At 36.6% G+C, this 18,485-nt stretch overlaps 1 long non-coding RNA gene across 1 annotated transcript in view; it reads right to left on the bottom strand.

Moving 5' to 3' along the window:
• Window positions 1–9,876: 9,876 nt before the first annotated feature.
• LOC135199896 (uncharacterized) overlaps window positions 9,877–18,485 on the bottom strand; it is a 37,356-nt gene continuing 28,747 nt past the window's right edge. The window contains exons 4-5 of the long non-coding RNA XR_010311152.1: window positions 12,469–12,651; window positions 9,877–9,988 (exon numbers count right to left, since the gene is read on the bottom strand). This is a non-coding gene — a long non-coding RNA (uncharacterized LOC135199896). The remainder of the gene's footprint in view (window positions 9,989–12,468; window positions 12,652–18,485) is intronic.

Genomic DNA, 18,485 nt, shown 5'->3' with positions numbered 1-18,485 from the left:
TAATATTCAATCATTTGTCTTAATTTTGGAAACAAAGTTGGAAGTCTCTAGAACATTTTTTATTGTAAGAATTACGCCGTGAAATTTTTGGAAAAAAATTATTTTTTTTGCTCGTCCGTCGCGTTACGAATTTCGTTCTTCCATACATCATTTTGTGATAATATTTTTCCGGTGTTACTTTTATTGTTTTACTAACACATGTCGTTATATAAAAAATGTTCAAAATTGATCGCAATTTAGTGTAATCAATACAACGCAAAAAAAAAGTAACTGGGTTAGCTTTGACCGTTTTTCTGCCCACAGCGTGATTTGAATACAAATTATGGTTATGAATTTTTTTTTTTTTCGCTACCATATATCCTCATTATTTACATATGATAATGATATTATTTTTTCATTTCCTGATGGTTGCATTCTAAACTTCAGGCAATGACGAAAAAAAGGAGCCAAAAATTGAACTCTTTAAATCTTCAAAAGTACGACGCGCTGTAATTTTTTGAAAAAAATTATTTTTTCCACTTCCCGCGCTCACTCCCCAAACCAGGCCCGGCATACGGGCGACATTTTGATTTTTTTAGGGCCCTCCGGCTTAACGAGGGTTAATTATTTTTGTTACAAACCTGAGCCTTCCTACTTTGTGTGGGAGGGAAAGGAAAATAATGGTCCCCAAGCCAAACAAAATACCATTACGGCTTATTAAACAATTCGGTGGCTTTAAAACTCGAGTTAATACGGACAGGAATGAATTTAAAGAGAATTATAAGTTCAAATAGGATCATTATTATTCAACCAAATGATATGATATGGTGGCAATGTCATACGATGGGTTTCTCAGTTGAGCAATACCAGTGCCCACGAAACAAGCAATGATGTAACGAAAGAAGAGGTTTCCAAGTTTATCAGGCAAAAGAGTCAATTAATAAACAGTTTCAACAGAAATTCCGGACAGGTTCCCCAACTTGTAACCAAACGCAAACTTCTTTCTGACTCTGAACTATTGATTACCTGCTTCATTGTAACGGATTTACTACCAAAAGGATTGTTAAAAAAAGACACAAGGCTACCAATTGATAATACAGTTTCATATATAAATGAAAAAAAGAGAACAATGACAATCATTACTCAATATCACTAAACAAGACTAAAGAAAAAGACGGACAACATCGTCTGAGGATCCCGTGTTTATTTTCGCTTCTGTACTTTGGCCACTTTTATTTTTTTTTAATGATATAATTGTACTCCAAGCACTGATAAAATAAGGCAATGGAGCAATCGTGAAGTGATGGTGAGTGCAACAAGGACTTAGGTGGAAACATTTTATAAGTATGGTGAATAGTGCCAAATAGAGACTAAAATAGACGGGGTTTTATTTGGAAACATTTGGTTTCATACCCCCGGGAGGCGTTTGGAGTTGGGAAGGTTCCGTTTTCTATGATAAAATTTTAACCGTTCTCATTTTTGTTTTTGTTTTATGAGATAGTTACTAAAACAACATGGATTTCGTTTCCAAGCTTTTTAAGGAGAAAAGGACTCCTCCATTGGTCTAAACAATTCCTGGGAGGTTTATATGTCCATCGAAAATGTATGTATTGGTTGTTATTAAGAGAATTTAAAACTTAATATTATTTGCTGACATCTTGGGTGCACAGAATGTAAGCAGGAATAAAGTAGTAGTTAAGTTCAGCTCAGAGAACAAATTCTTGGAAAGATATCAAGGCAATTTGTGGAGGAAATAAGCAATCTAAGATTAAATGAGGTAGATAGTTGTGAAAGTTTGTGGAAATAATAAGTACCCCTCGTTATACAATATGTGTCGATAAGGAATGCACCCTTTTGAATTGACTGATGAATTGCATAATAAACCATTATTAGCATATATGGAAAAGCGTATTCAAATAAGAATGGAAACAAGATACAGGTATATGAGCCCCCTGAAAGGCCTGCTGAATGGGATACGGACAATAAAGATGAGGATTAGAGATAAAATTCCTTCATCGATAAGCAATTGGTTGGTGGTTTTAAACTTTAAGTATATTAATATAATGGCCAGAAAAGGAAACCTGTTTACAGATGCGAACAAGAAGGCCATCTAGTGAAAAGATTGCAAACATCGATAGGAAGGAACCAGTATGTGGAATGAAAACAGACTTTCCTGACATAAGGAGGCCAAAAGAAATGATAAATAAAAAAGAGAAGGAATATAATGGTGATAATTAGAGTAACAAATAAGAGAAGGAAAGATAACATTGAGGGACAAATGGTAAAGTGATAGGCCAAAGATGGAATTGATATTAGTGAAGATGAAACACTGATGTATACATAAATCGTGAAGCTGACCAAAGGTCCAAGAGGAAATACTCAGGGAACCAAGAAGGTAAAAAAATAAGTAAGGAAGGTGGATGGAAACTTTACTGATTCTGTCTGAAGTTTACATTTAATTCTAGGTGCCAACCTTTGGTTGACTCACATCCGAAACTTTGCAAGATATCTAATGAAGGTTGGGATTGGGGTTGAATCCAGCAATGCCTCCCGAAAGCTTAGGGTGTTGTTCATAAAGGCCTCATTATATTTATAACTGGGTGCAAACCTTGTATTAGGAGTCATTTTTCGGTTCCTTTACTAAAATACGGTTTCTCCGGTGTAGGGTGGTCTGCTTCCGGCCAGATTAGTTTATCTCTTTTAGACAGATTGGTTCGTGGTGGGCAGGTTTCAGTTTCCTGACAAAAAGAGCAGTTTGTGTTCTCTTGTTTTCCATTTTTCCGTAAGTTGTAATTCGCATTGCACAATTGATCCCTGATTCCTTTTTTCCTGCCGATAACAACCAGATTCGCTGAAACAGCGCAGCCCAACCAATATGCAAATAAATATGCACCTGCTGTCGACATTCTCAGGTTCCATAGGTCCTTTTACTCACCGTTAGTAGTCGGGAATTTCGAACTGATCCTTCAAAAATCCCCGCCATTTAACTTGTCACCAAGTGTTTGCGTTTTTAAACAAAAAAAAAATTTTGGGGGCCCCAAGACTGCGGAGGGATCTCGCGGGCGATTCAAGTTGAGCAGAAAGCTGATCCAATATGCTACGAAAATGAATTATGATTTGCTTAATTCCCCTAGGTACGGAGGCTAAATGTCTAGGTTGTGGAATTTGGAGCCAAGGACTTCGTAAGCCATTCAAGAATTTGCAGGATTACGCCTTCCAGCCAAAGTTAAACTTTGAGTCAATTCATTGATACCCAGATGATTAACTTAACTTAACGTCCATTCTTCCTATTTACATAACGTAAACGTAGATTAATTGGATCTCCGTTAATGCCTAAATAAGGCGATGATTCCCGCCTGAATTAAACAGGATTCTGTAGTTTACGCGGGAAAGCGTGTAAGTTTCCTTTGAAAAGTAGGGCGAAGCAACGCCCTCATTATCCTGCCCTAGTCCTGAACGTCGTAAGTACCGTGAATATTTGGGAGTGTGTCTCTCGATTCCCTCCGGCTCCCAAGCCATCGCCATGCGCAGGTCGAATTCCGTCGTAACTGTAAGTTATCTTTATCCATGTATAGATGTGATCATCCCTGCGATGAGGGACTTGATTTGTGCGCAGCAAACCGAAAGCTACAAGTGTAAGTAAAATGTCATTCTTTTGTGATTTAAGAGTAAATGGGTCTCGATTTATTATGTGTTTTTTTCGCTTCCAGGTCGTGGACGTTAGTGCTTTTCAAGCACATGATGTCAAAGACCCTAAGGGCTACCCACGTACCAAAGGCTATGAGAGCTTTTCAGGTTCCTTGAATTTGGAATTAATGAGAGTAGTAAGAAACTGCGCGTGCAGGGGTGGAATTTGCCAGTTAACGTCCAATTTCAGTGTTGGTTCTTAATGCACATTGGCGTTAGGCCGCCCATGATGCTCTTTCATTCATGTTCATTGTATTGTTAATGTTGTTTTAATGTTTATTGTTTGTAATAAAAACTGTATTTTGTTGGACCAAATTTTATTGAGTCCCACCCGAGCTAGTTTTTTAGAGAGTGCGCTTCCTCAAAGGGCCTTGTCATCTGGTGGCCCATAACATCAGGGCAACGAAATCAGAACAAAAATAGTTAAAAGTCGGAAGGAAAATCCCGGACCGTTAGAGTGGGAATGGAACATCCTCCCAAAGGTTGTTCATGCAATTGTAAACATTCAGAAGTTCAATGTAGAAAATTTGCAATGCAAAATACTACCCTCAATGCTAGTTCTTGCAATTTTAAAATGCATTTTAATCTAACCAGATTTCATTATTAATTTTTTAAAAAAATTAATAAACTAGGATCTCTTCTTTGTGTATTTTCCTTTAACCACTTCCTCTAACTTCTTCCTAATGAACATCATTATTGCTTCAATGGATGCTTCAATTTCAAGTCAAATATTCCTCTGGTTGGTCTTGCTTCCCATCCGATTAGGTTTCATCTACTGAATAATAATAATAAAAAATAAATGATAATAATAATAATAATCAATAATTAAAAAAATTTAAAGAAAATAAAAAAAAACATTAAAAAAATAATAATAATAATAAAATAATAATAATTTTTAAGTTTTTGCTGAAAATGGTTTGCTGCTTCAGCACTATTAATCTTGTAAAGAGTCTTCTCTATTTTTTAAAGACAGCCTTTTTCTCTTGTTGATTAGAGTGGCCGAGGTCAACACACCAAAGGCAATGGTTAAAATTTGGTTTGAGTCATTTTGATTGTTTCTTGTTGCTTATACAATTCTCTCTCTCTCTCTCTCTCATCCGTCTCCGGCTCTCGTCGTCTCCGCTCCTCCTCCTCCTTCTCCTCTCTCTCTCTCCAATGCGACGTTTTCATCCAGGATCTACCGGAGGAATTTTTCCAATTATGACTGCTGAGGAATTTAATTTTCAGGGGTGGTACCCGCCCACTTGAATTCAGTTAGCAGTCATCACTGGAAAAATGTCCTTGTATATTTAGACAAAACCGTCGCACTTGGAGAGAGAGAGAATTGTACAAGCAAAAAAAAAATTAATAACACCAATTATGGACTCAACCAAACATTTTACTGATGCCCTTTGGTGGTCGTTGTTTGCCAGTCCTAAGCAACCTCGGTCTGAAAAAGCTGACTTAAAAAAATTAAGAGAACAAACTCTCTACAAGATTAAATAGTGCTGAAGCAGCAACTATTTTTAACCAAACTTGTCTACGAGAGGGTCTCCTTCCGAAAACTAATAATAAAATAAAAATCTTTAATATTTAATAATAAAAAAAATAATAATAATGATTCCCATGACAAAAGTACTGCAGAAGATGGCTGCTGGGTACCAACTCAAGAAAAAGGAGGCAACAGAATTAAACCATCTGATGTTCATGGTACTACATCAAGCTGTATGGTAAGAGCATACAAGGAAATAGATACCCTGTAATCCAGACTGTAATGAGTGTATCTGGGGACATCAGGATTAGAGTTTGGAATAGAAAGATTGAGCCTTAGTCAACATACAAAAAGGCAAAGTAACGAGAAACTGAAGGGATAAAGGCTAAAGCCTAACAGATTTGGCTAGCAACATCAAACACGTTTAGATGAGACAGGAAGTACAAATACCTGGGAAATAATGGAAAGAGGGGGATATAAAAACACCACATGAGATGAAGGGGACCAAAACAATCAGGACCAGAATTATATTGCAAGAGACCTCAAGGGGATACTCTCAAGTCAAAACCTCAATCGAGGTAAATATGGATAAAAGCCTAATAAACAACATGGGCAGTGCTAGTAATTCAGATGCAGCGCAGGAATAGTGGAATTGCACGAAAGGTCAGAACTCCGCAAGCATAGAATCAGAAAAACCAGGAATCATATGACAATACACAAAAGCAATACACCCAAGAGCCAAATACGGAGGACAGACTATACATAACCACGAAAGGAAGGATGGTGCCCCGAAGGAGGACTACTAAGTATATGAGGACTGTGTCAACCATCGAAAACAGAGCACTGGGGGTGCAATATCTGAAAACCAGTGAAGACGGAGTGGCTAAAGAGTGCATGGGAACGAATGGACTGATTAAAAGTAGACGAATACCCAAAATAAATATAAGAGACAGGTATAGAATGACAAACAGAACAGAGGACTGGCAAAACAAAACCAATGTAACGGACCCAATACATGAGACAAGACTAAATAAGAACTAGCCAGCGATGACACAATGGGCAATGGCTACAGAGGGGAGAGCTAAAGAAGGAAAACTGAAGGAAGTGATAACAGCGGCCACAAGATCAGGGCCCTAAGAACCAGATCTGTTCAACGAACTAAGAAAAAAAAGATAACTGAACTAAAAACATCTCTCCCATATGTAGGAAGTGCACTAGAACGAAAAATGAGACCCATAAACCACATAGCAAGCAAAATGGCCGGCACTTGCCACAGAACCAGTACAAAAAGAGGCATGATTTTCCAGTGACAAAAGCCCTCCCCACTGGAGCCTGTGCAAGAAAGACCATCAGCTACCTTGCAGTTAATAAGTGATAACGAGCACCAAAACCTGAAGGAGTGATAGAAAACGATCAGGCAAAGCCTCCTCTGGGACTTATGGTATCAGAAAGATAGGGTGATACGTTGCAAAGGAATGGAGGAACATGACGTTTGATTGAACAAAGTCAAGAAGAAAGTATTACTCAATTGATGTCGCAATACCATGGGACACCAGGAGTTTTTTTTTTTTTTTTTTCTTTTTGCAAGAGAAAGAGGGGAAAAGGGACAAAATGAATAAAGATTCAAGATCGGAAAATAGATATAAGAAAGGATATTGGGGATATGCCCAGTGGAAATTGTACCCATAATACATAGGGAGCACTTCGGCACGATCCCAAGATCCATGAAAAGGTAATCTAGAAAAACTAGAGCTGAAGTAGCTCCAGGACTCCATGTCAGAAGAGTGTGATCCTAGAGACGGCGCAACATAGTAAGAAAAGTGGATGGACGTCCTAAGGCCGCCAGGATTGCAACCCGGAACCCCACACTATAAAGTACCCCACACAGTCGAATTGGAGGACTGTGATAGGCGCCCCCCCAAAAAAAAAAAAAAAAAATTTAAAAATAACAACCATAACTAATAGTTGTAGTAGTAGTAAGTAGCGCCGTGGCCAAGAGTGGGTTTAGGTCATCAATGGACCCTGGGTTAAGCAACATCGGGGCCTGGCAGTCAATTGGCTGGGTGACTGCTCTCCTCAGAGCTGATTCCTTGGGAAGAGGATCATTACCACAATTTCCTCAATCTACTCAGCTGTAAGTGAGTACCTATACCAGATGGAGTAGGGTCCAGCTATGGGTTAAATAGCAAAATTCAGCAATGATGGACAGTAATGAAAGATTAAATGACAACGACGTAAATTGATCCTCTGGCAACAGAGGAGTTTCGTCCAGTAGCCAGGTATACAGCCCAATTGAAGGGGAAGACGTCAGGTACTTGGAGGTTGTCATCTATCAACTGACCACCACAGCAACAGTAACCAGCAACCAGAGACTGGGGCTACAGAGACAACCAGAAGAAGGAATGGACAAGAGAAGAGAATAAGAAAATATGGAGATGCTACATCAGAAGCAACCTAACGGAAAGAGGATACAGAAGAAGATTGGTCAACATCTGGAATGAGAGAAATAACACTCATCAAACAGAACAGAGGCTGGCTGACCAAGTAAGGAGCATGACGGGTAGCAGAACTCATGAGGATACAAAACACCACCATCACAACCAACCCAACAGAAACCAAAACAGCAACTGCATTGGAAAAGGCTCCTGGAAAAACAAGTCATGGTGATGAGATTTGATTTGAGTAGTGGGGACAGTGAGTCGCCCTGGAGGATCCTTCTCCGATGTTTAACCTTTGGTATTCTTATTTCAGAGCTAATAAGTATTGTATTCCAGTTGGCAGAAAAGAGGCTAAGAAGCAAGAAAACAAGGGAGGAATTGAACGAGAAATACAAAGTACAGGAGAAGGAACTAAACAACACAATAGAAGATATAAAACAGAGGCTTAAAGTCAAAACGCATCAGATCCAATGGTACATGAAAAGTAATAAAGTATACCAATAGAACAAACCATTCATAACAAACCAGAAAAGACTATGCAGCCAACTGAAACGAGTAAGAGAATCTGGGAAAACATATGGAGCAATTCGGTATCACACAACAAACATGCAACATGGCTCCAGGAAGTCAAGGGAGAAGAGATGGGGAGAATAAAACAAAGATTCGCTGAGATCATAACAGATACAATCAGACACCAACTAAAAAATATTCCCAACTGGAAAGCCGCAGGTCCCGATGAGGTTCATGGATACCGGCTCAAAAACTTCAATCAGGGAAAGGCTAAACAACTACCTAGAGGATACAAACACCATCCCCTACCAACAGAAAGGGTGCAGAAGGAAGTGCAAGGGCACAGAAGACTTGCTCCTGACAGTCAAAATGAAAATGAAGAGCCTGAAAAGGAAAGCCAACCTAAGCATGGCAAGGATTGACTACATGAAAGCCTTCAACAGGATACCACACATGTGGCTAATAGAATGCCTGAAAATATATGGGGCAGAGGAAAACACCACCAACTTCCTTAAAAAATAATGCACAACTGGAACACAATACTTATTAGCTCTGAAATAAGACTACCAAAGGTTAACATCAGGAGAAGGATCCTCCAGGGCGACTCACTGTCACCACTACTCTTCATATTAGCCATGATTCCCATGAAAAAAAAGTACTGCAGAAGATGGATGCTGGGTACCAACTTAAGAAAGGAGGCAACAGAATTAACCATCTGATGCTCATAGATGATATCAAGATGTATGGTAAGAGTATCAAGGAAATAGATACTCTAATACATACTGTAAGGATGGTATCTGGGGACATCATAATGGAGTTTGGAATAGAAAAATGGTCCTTGGTCAACATACAAAAAGGGGAGAACTCAAGAAGAAAACAGAAGGAATGCCAACAGTGGCTACAAGATCAGGCCCTAAGAACCAGATATGTTCAAAGATTGATAGATGGAAATAACATCTCACCCATATGCAGGAAGTGCAATATGAAAAACGAGACCATAAACCACATAGCAAGTTAATGTCCAGCACTTGCACAGAATCAGTATAAAAAGAGTCAATGAAACAGTAGCAAAAGCCCTCCACTGGAGCCTGAGCAAGAAACACCAGCTACTTTGGACTGACAAGGGGTTAGAAGCACCAACTTTGAGATAGAAAACAATCAGGCAAAGATCCTCTGGGACTATGGTATCAGAACAGATAGGGTGATAGGTGCCAGTAGACCAGACATGATGTTGATTGACAAAGTCAAGAAGAAAGAATCACTCGTCGAGTAGATAAGAAAGAAATAGCAAGTACTGATAAGTATCAAGACCTGAAAATAGAAATAAGAAGGATATGGGATATCCAACTAGATGCTAAAATAGCTCCAGCTAACAAATTAAGAAAAGTGATGGACTCCTAAGGAGGCAGGATGGAACCCACAACCCCACACTATCAAAATCATACTGTTGAATAGGATGATTGTGATGGACAGCCATGACAACAATAATAATAGTAATTTCAGATCAAATTTTATTTATACAACTTTAAAAACACCTTGAAGATTGGTTGGTCAAATCTAAAAGTCCCTTGATGATAAAACTTTATTTCTTCAACTTTGAATACACGTTGGAGATTGCTCAAAACTAAATGTCCCTTGCAGATAAATTGTTTACAATTTCAAAATAACCTTGAAGATTGATCAGATATATTTTTTTTGCAGAAAATTAGTTGTTTTACAACTTTAGAACACCTTGGCAATTGCTCAAACTAATAGTATTTCTTTGCAACACAAACCAGCATATTTGAGCTTGAATCACAGGGCAGACTCATAGCCTCAGGCGACTTAGGGGTCGATCTCATACCAAGGCAGGAACCATTAATAGAGCCACTGTATGCCCTGCCACGTGCAACCCAGGCCCAATCTGAAAAAAAAAACTCTTTCCATGAGACAGGTCATGACCAAATAGGCTAAGTAACCCCATTGTTGAGAATTATGGATAATTTGAAATGTATTTCCTTAGATAATGTGTTACTTTTATTGTGTTTTATCTGAGGACCCCCATCAGATAAAGTCCTGATAGGCTAAGTAACCCCACTGTTGAGAATTACAGGCTTGGAATGTGTTTCTTTAGTTCATGTATGAGTTCTATTGTTTTTTTATTTCAAGTGAAAGGTTTGAGGTCCAGTTGCAATCAAGGTCATGGATATTTTTACATAGCTAGTCGATTAAAGAAGCGCTTTCATAATAATGGCACGAGGTTAACAATTACATGGATGTTTCCTATATTACCTAACAGATTAAGGTTTATTTCGTTCATGGTTTTTCTCAGTTTGCTTCTAGATTATAAGGCTCAAAGGTTCAAGCGAAGATACAGTACATTACAGCCCTAAAACAATTTACCTTGGATTTTACTAAATAATTTCTATTTTTATCTACTTTTTTATTAATTCATCTTTTTTCCTTTCTAATAACTGATCACTTCTATCTGTATTTTCTGTTGTCTTCTGTATCTTTTCTTCTGAATCTTTCAAACGAACACCATAATCTTTGGTAACTTGAATATCAAGACAACAACAAAAACAACAACAACAACAATAATAATAATGATAATAATAACGTTTATATAACCTACTAGCTTTGTAAAAGTACCAATGAACATGATTGTAATTGGGAGCTGAAATCTTTATTATAAATAATTCCTAGTGATCAAGTTAATTACCTTATCACGTTTTACCCTGTCGTATTGCCCAATTATAAGCTATTCTTATCAGAAATGTAAACTACTAGCACTACTACTACTATGGTTATCAAAGTACATTGTTATTAGAATAAGAAGTACACACAAATTGGTAAAAATGCAACTGAACAACCTCCTAGAACATTTAAAAAAGAATACTATAGTTGGTTCACCCATGTTCCAAGCTCTGAGCACATTTCTTTGGTCATCTATATTCTATTTGTATTTGTAAATGTTGCTACCATCGATTCATAATTTATTCTAATTAAACATATCTAAATCTAAATATACAACCCCAAATCAGTTACCCGCTGAAATATTCCGAATTGGGAGGATGCGCTTCAGACTGTCATATGAAATAGTTCTACTAATGACAACTCCACGAAGTTGCTTAGAGATAAGGCTACAAACGCAGATGAATAAGGAGAAGCAAAGGTTTCTGGAGCTCTGGAAAGTTTCTGGATCAGTGGAACCACTCGATACTAAGACGATCCATCTCTCAAAAATTAATGAAATGCTCGAGACTGTAGTTGCTGACCCTGAACCCATGCAAACGATGACTCCAAGGCTTTGGCGATTAATACCCTTGAGCACTTGGAGATCGTTGATCCAGAGGCCTTCCAGAGCTATTACCCAGAGCCCCAGTAACCTGTACTCTACTTCTTTGTGCCATTCCTTTCTTCATCTCGCTCTCACAGATGCAGGACACTAGCTAGTGAGCCTCATGGGAAGACCTAACCCTCCAAACTATAAGTCCATTCACCTGAGATCACTCATTTTTGTCAACTTCAGAGGTTTAGATTGTTTGTATAAAACATCTAAATTGTTTCCCAAAATGAAAAAATTATCTTTAGAATGGTAATTTTTTTTCTTCAGAAATCTGCTGTGGATTCAAGTGCTGAGTTCTCAGCATTCTGAATAATTTGAAAATATTGGTGAGTATTTATTTTACGATATCTTATGGCTATTTTGTATCATGTTTGCTTCATTTAGTGACAAAAGCGGTGAGATATAAGATAACATTGGAAGGCCCTTACTTTTAGTTGTGTGGTGGCATTACATTTAGTTGTACTATCTCAAATTTTAAAATAGGTAGTGTTTAGTGGCCGGGGATGCTTTATTTTTGAAATTCATGACTCACATACTTACTATTTTACAATATCTAGCTTTCTGCCTTCTCTCTTCCGTATGGCTCAATTTGAGAAAATATTGTTGGTTCTGTGTTGCATATGGAATTTTAAAAAGTATTTTTTTTTATCAAGTAGTAATCGGTTTTTATCAGTTGTATCATAATATTGACAACTTTATCATAGTCTAAATGTTCATATTGCCATAATATTAAAACTGATTAAGTACGACTCCAAAGGTAACATAGTGACAGGTTGTTCCATTCGCTATCATTTCTAACTTCATCCTGCTATCTGAGTTCAAACACTCTAGTTAAAGTTATATTCTGCAGATTAAATCTATTTAATTTTCAAGCTTTGGTTTTCATTCTACGCATTCTTTGAGCAACCATTCTTAGTCTTTTACTCAATTCCAACGCAAGAGAAGCTTGATAGGGTCTCATTGCTCCCATGTATTTGAAACAGCTAGCCTCATTAATCTATGATCTATTTAGGCATGTTCCATCATTTTCCACCAATCAACTGTAAACTACTTACCCGAAATGCCAGACAGTAAATGGGAAGCCAATATTGGAAATTCTTCGTCACGGTTTACATAATGCATGTTAACGAAGTCTCGTGTACAACGTTGTATTGCCTCCTCGAGGGTCATCACTCCAGTAATGAGCTTATAACAAGTTCCAAGTTCCTCTATGAAAATTGAGCGATATTGGCATTTCTCTGAAAATTTGGTGTAATTATTATACTGACGATATTTATTCACATGTGAGAACTAATACAAATGTACAAACATACTTTATGCCAAATGTTCAACGTACATTCATTTTAGCATTTTTAGTAACAAGCTGCCCGAAATGAAGAATACATTATTTAAAGATGTGTATACAGGAAGGGGAACGACAGGTGCAATGTTTGCCATGCGACAGGTGATGGAAAAACAAAGGTAAAGGCAGAGAGTGCTGCACATAGTATTCAGTGACCTGGAAAAGGCTTATGACAGAGTCCCACGCCAAGAGGTCTGGAGGTGTACGTGAGTAAAGGGAACACTGGAGGAGTATGTGAGGCTGTTCCAATATGTATGAAGGAGCAAAAATGCAGGTTAGAAGCAGTGTTGGGTTAACTGAATGGATACCAGTAAAAGTGGATAACATTAGGGATCTGCTTCAAGTCCATAGCTTTTTGACCTGATTATGGATGTGCAATCTCAATGAATAAAAGATTAATCCCCCTAGCGCATGTTCTTTGCTGAAGACATCATGTTATGCACCACCAACAGAGGGGTAGGGGAGTCAAAACTAGAGCAGTGGAGGAGAAGACAGAGGATTAAAGATCAGTAGAAGGAAGCATTTGATAGAGTGAGGCACACTGAATTGGTACAAATATTACGAAGAATAAACGTAAATAGCAAGGACATCCGACTCATTACCAACTTATACTGGGGTTAAATGGCAGCAGTCAACATTGACAACACTTATCAGAATGGTTGGAAATAAAGAGAGGAGTTCGCCAAGAATGTTTATTATCACCAGATCTGTTTGCAATATATGGAGAGATTATCTGAGAATTAATCATTGCGGACACAACTGAAAAACTGTAATCATTAGTAGACATAGTTAACAGGGAGAGTGAAAAAATGGGACTGGAAATTAATGTAAGAAAAACGTAAGTTGTAGTTACATCAAAGAATAACGATCCAGCAAATTGTAATATATTGATAAACAACATAAGTATAAAACAAGCTAACAGTTTTGTTTACCTAGGCAATCTACTAACACATGATGTGAGAGCAAAACAAGATATTGAGGGGAGGAATCTGATAGCTAAAAACTCTTAAGAATATGAAAAATCTTTTAACAAATAACAGAACTGGAACTTAAACAAGAACAAGAGCTCTGAAAACGTATGTGTGGTCCACTCTCATGTATGGGTCAGTGAGCTGGACAATCACCAGGGAATTGAAAGCCAAGTTGAATGCAGCAATGATGTGGTTTCATAGAAGAATACTGAGAATATCATGGAGAGATAGAGTGACAAATGAGGAGGTGTTAGCAAGAACTGGAATACAGAGAGCCCTTGTAAGAGAAATAAGGAAGAGACAAATTAATTTTATTGGACATATAATAAGAAGTAAGAAGATAGAGCATTTGTGCCTTACTGGAAGGGTAGAGGGGAGGAGAGCGAGAGATAAACAAAGAGTAAAATACTTGGACAGCTTGGTGGGAGACTTGGATGGAGATTACACTGTAAATCAACTAATACAAGCGGCTAGAGACCGAGAGAAGTCCAAGATAGATAGATAGATAGACAGAAATAAGACTGAATACGTAAGTTTTGTTAATAAAGAATCAAGGACTCTGGAGATTAGTAATGGACGGGGACAACGGTTTTGAACAGAGTAGAAGCATTTGAAATATCTTGTTGCGACAGTAGCTGATGAATGGAAATTTGGATGTAGAAAAATACACAAAAACAAATTTGCAATGAATGGATGGAAAATGTAGTAGAAACGATGTCATGTGTACTTGCGCGACAGCCAGAATCAACATGAAGGTTAAACAGGAAGAGTATATAAGACCCGTAGTGAGAACCGAGCGTTTTGGGGGGGTGGGGCAGCAAAACATGGCTGGTAAGATAAATCTAAGAAAAACATTGGGTGCAGTAGAGAAAAATATGCTCAGGAGTGGCATGTGTGGAGTTGACAACAATGGACAGGATCAAGAAAGAAAGAAAAAGATGAAACTACCTAAAGTTCGTAAAACTATCAAAGAAGCGCCTGGTGAAAGGAAGACTTGAACTACAGTTTTGTATGGCCATGGGATGAGAATAAGGGATGCGACTTAATTAATGTGGGGGAGGAAGTAACTGACAGCATGAAGGTGCCTGGGGGAGGGTGGGGAGAGCAAGAGGCGGAAACCGAAGCAAAGGTGGATGGATGCAATTATAGAAGAAAAATAAGTTATTAAAAAAGAAAGGATACGTTCTTTTTTAATACAAACCAACAATCTCAATAGGGTAGGTGCAAAGAGGGAAAGTATTCCCTGGGGGTAAATTCAAATCTTTAGAAATAATTCCATTCCACATTAAATATTAATTATTATATCGCCTTCAGAGATTTTCGTGACCCAGTTATCAGTACTAAATACGTACATCCACAACACACACGCAAACACACACACACACCACAACACACACAAATGTTCACACAACACACCACAAAACACACAGATCCATATAATATATAGATATATATAATATATATTATATATTATATATATATATATATATTATATTATATATGTATATATGAATAACTTGATCACGAAGTATATAAAAAACGTGGGATGCTGTTATAAATAAAGGTTTTTTGGTGGCAACGAAGGAAAAAATGAAAAATAAAGCGAAGATAGCCAAGTACTTTCGGAGTTCCTGTTCGGACCCTTTTACTGCAGGCAAATACTGATTTTACAAAGAACAAACTAGTTCAAAAGAAGGCTTAATAATACCAAAACTGACACTACCAGATTAGCCATAAGGGCGATTTTCCACTCTACAGAAATGAGGGAGTTCACCAAGGAGGCTTAGCCACACCTTGAAGGATACCCACGCAAGTAAAACAACAAGTGATTCTTCCTCCAGAAAACAGTACATTTTTTTTTTTTTTTGCCCAAAAAAAACCTAAAATCCTTAAATTTTCGTCCGGGAATGTACCATTTGGACCCCCATATATTTGTAAGAGGTTTAATGAAGGACCTCAAAATAAATGGAACACCTCAATAAAATTATTCCCTACATGTATATAGTTATTATTTTCTCTCTCTCCTCTCCTCATCGCTCGTCGTCGTCTCTCTTCTCTCTCTCTCTCTCTCTCTCTCCTGTCTTTGGTCCTCTCTCTCTCTCCTCTCTCTCTCTCTCTGAAAATGGTGTCTCTCTGCTCTCTCCTCTTCTCCTCTCCTCCTCTCATCTTCTCTGGTTCGAATTATTCCTCTCCCTCCCTTTCTTTCTTCTTGGCCTCGATATATATATATATCTCTATTTTGCTTTCGTCCTTTTTGTCATTAATAATAAATTTTAGTTTGGGAAAACTTTGAGTAAAAATTCATGATATTAAAATTTTGTATATGGTTCCCGTGCGTTTTTTTTCAAAAATGTCACTGGTTTCCTGAAAGAATCAGTCACTTGTTTAACTGACTGGGCGGGTATCCTTCAAGGTGTGGCTAGCCTGTGGCGACTCCTCCGTTTCTGTAGAGTGAAAATCGCCCTTATGGCTAATCTGGTAGGTGTCAGTTTGTATAGTTTAAGCCATTCTTTGACTATGTTGTTTCGTTTGTAAAACTCAGTTTGCCTCCAGTTAAAGGGTCCGAACAGGTTGACCGAAGAGTACCTTGGACTATCTCGCTTTTTTTTCATTTTTCCTTCGTGGCAAAAAACCTTTATATATATATATATATATCGAATTATATATATATGGTATGGAGTTATAAATAATAGTGATATATTATATAACTATAGATGATATATATATATATATATGCGTATAACTAAATATCAAATATATTATATATATATAATATAATCTATATAAATTTTATCTATATATACATAATATATAAGATATAATAATATATATAGATATATAAATATATAATATATATTTATATATATATATATTATACAAATATATATATCATATATATATATATCTATTATATATATATACTCTAGTTATATATATATATATATATATATCATATCTATATACAAAATCTATCCTCTCATCTATATCTCTCTATATATCTTATTCTATCTCTTATATATAAGATATTATATATATACTATATAATAATATATATTTGTTCATAAAAAAATAAATTTATATATATAACCGCAAATACTATATATTATAGTATATAATATTATCTATATATATATAATGTATGATATGATATATATATATATCATATATATATCTGATTATATATATCTAATATAATAAGTTTGTTATATAATCTATCTATATATTATAATTTCATATATCATAATATATTCTATATATATATAATCTATAATATATGGTATTATCATATATCATATATTAGGTGTGTGGTGTGTTGGTGTGTGGTGTGGGTATTTATGTTAATGTAGTTTTTGGAACTGATAATAGGGTACAGAAGTGTCTGAAGCGATAAACATTAATATTTAATGTAGAATGATTATACTAAGATTTGGGAATTTGCCAGGGAAATACTCTCCTTTTTCCACCTACCTTATTGAGAGTTGTGATGTATTAAAAAAGAAGAGAACGTATCCTTTGCTTTCTTCCTGTATTGATATTTCAGATAAGTTTCCTTTCCGTCCATATATAATATATATTATATATATTATATATATATATTATTAATATATAATATTATATTATATATATATATTTATATACATTATATGATATGTATGTATATATCATATTTGCAGTGAAGGTACGTATACTCACCAGTACAAGGGCGGTAGCAAGTACAATCAAAATAACCCAGGAGTTTATCACTACCAAAATTTTGTGCTGGGGCAGGCAAGTGGCCAGAAGCACAATCATCGATATCTGGAACATATCAATAAAAGGCATTTTGTTTTGAGAATATTCTTTCCAAGGTGTAGTTATTGTGTCCAGTACCCTGATGCAACTAAGGCACCAATGGAACACTAAAGTTACTATATTACTTTAATATATGTAATGTATATATATGTAAATTCATATATGTATTATGTTTATATGCTATATTATCTATATAATATATATATTAATCTAACTATTAATCTATAATCTTATCTATATATATATATATATATATATATATTATATATATATATATATATATATATATATCTATGTGTGGTGTGTGTGTGGGGGGGGGGGGGGGGGGGGGGGGGGGGGGGGGGGGGGGAGGGGCTGTTTTGAGGTGTAATGTGATTCCACAGCCGCTAATAAAATTACCGTTTCCGCAAACTTTTTCTTGCCTACAGTCTCCTTCAACCGACTCGTCCCGAAGATGATCTACGAATAAGGTCGAAAACGTTACGTCTAATACCAGCTATACCAGCACCAACACCAGCCCTTAATCCAAAGACGACCCTGGCCCCCTTGAATTCTTGAACTAACGCTTTTACGGAATAATACCCTGGTCACTGAAACGAACGGGTACCCCTGCATTGACCTGGACCTGATATACTGTTCTAATGAAAAGATTCCTTCAGCATTTACAATTTTTTGAAAATTCCCCAATATGAATATTTGGCCAGTTACCTCAGAAAAACATCCGCTGGAGCCTGAGGAAGCGCAATTGTAAGGAAAATAAACGAAAAAACAATATTAAAATAAATCCAACTCGCTTAATTCTGCCATCCTTTTTTAACAGTATTCGCCTAAAAGAGGGTTCTTTCTACCAAAATAATAATAAATAATTTTAATTCCTAGACCATGGATTTCTTCAGCAAAACGGGGTTTTCTTACTAATCAAGCTGTAGTTGATTCTTTTGAGGGAAATGGTACACAGAACCAGGTC

This window comes from Macrobrachium nipponense, chromosome 26 (assembly GCF_015104395.2).
Source record: "Macrobrachium nipponense isolate FS-2020 chromosome 26, ASM1510439v2, whole genome shotgun sequence".
NCBI lineage: Eukaryota > Metazoa > Arthropoda > Malacostraca > Decapoda > Palaemonidae > Macrobrachium > Macrobrachium nipponense.
The sequence above is the reverse complement of the archived record's forward strand: the minus strand, read 5'-3'. Positions and strand labels throughout refer to the sequence as shown.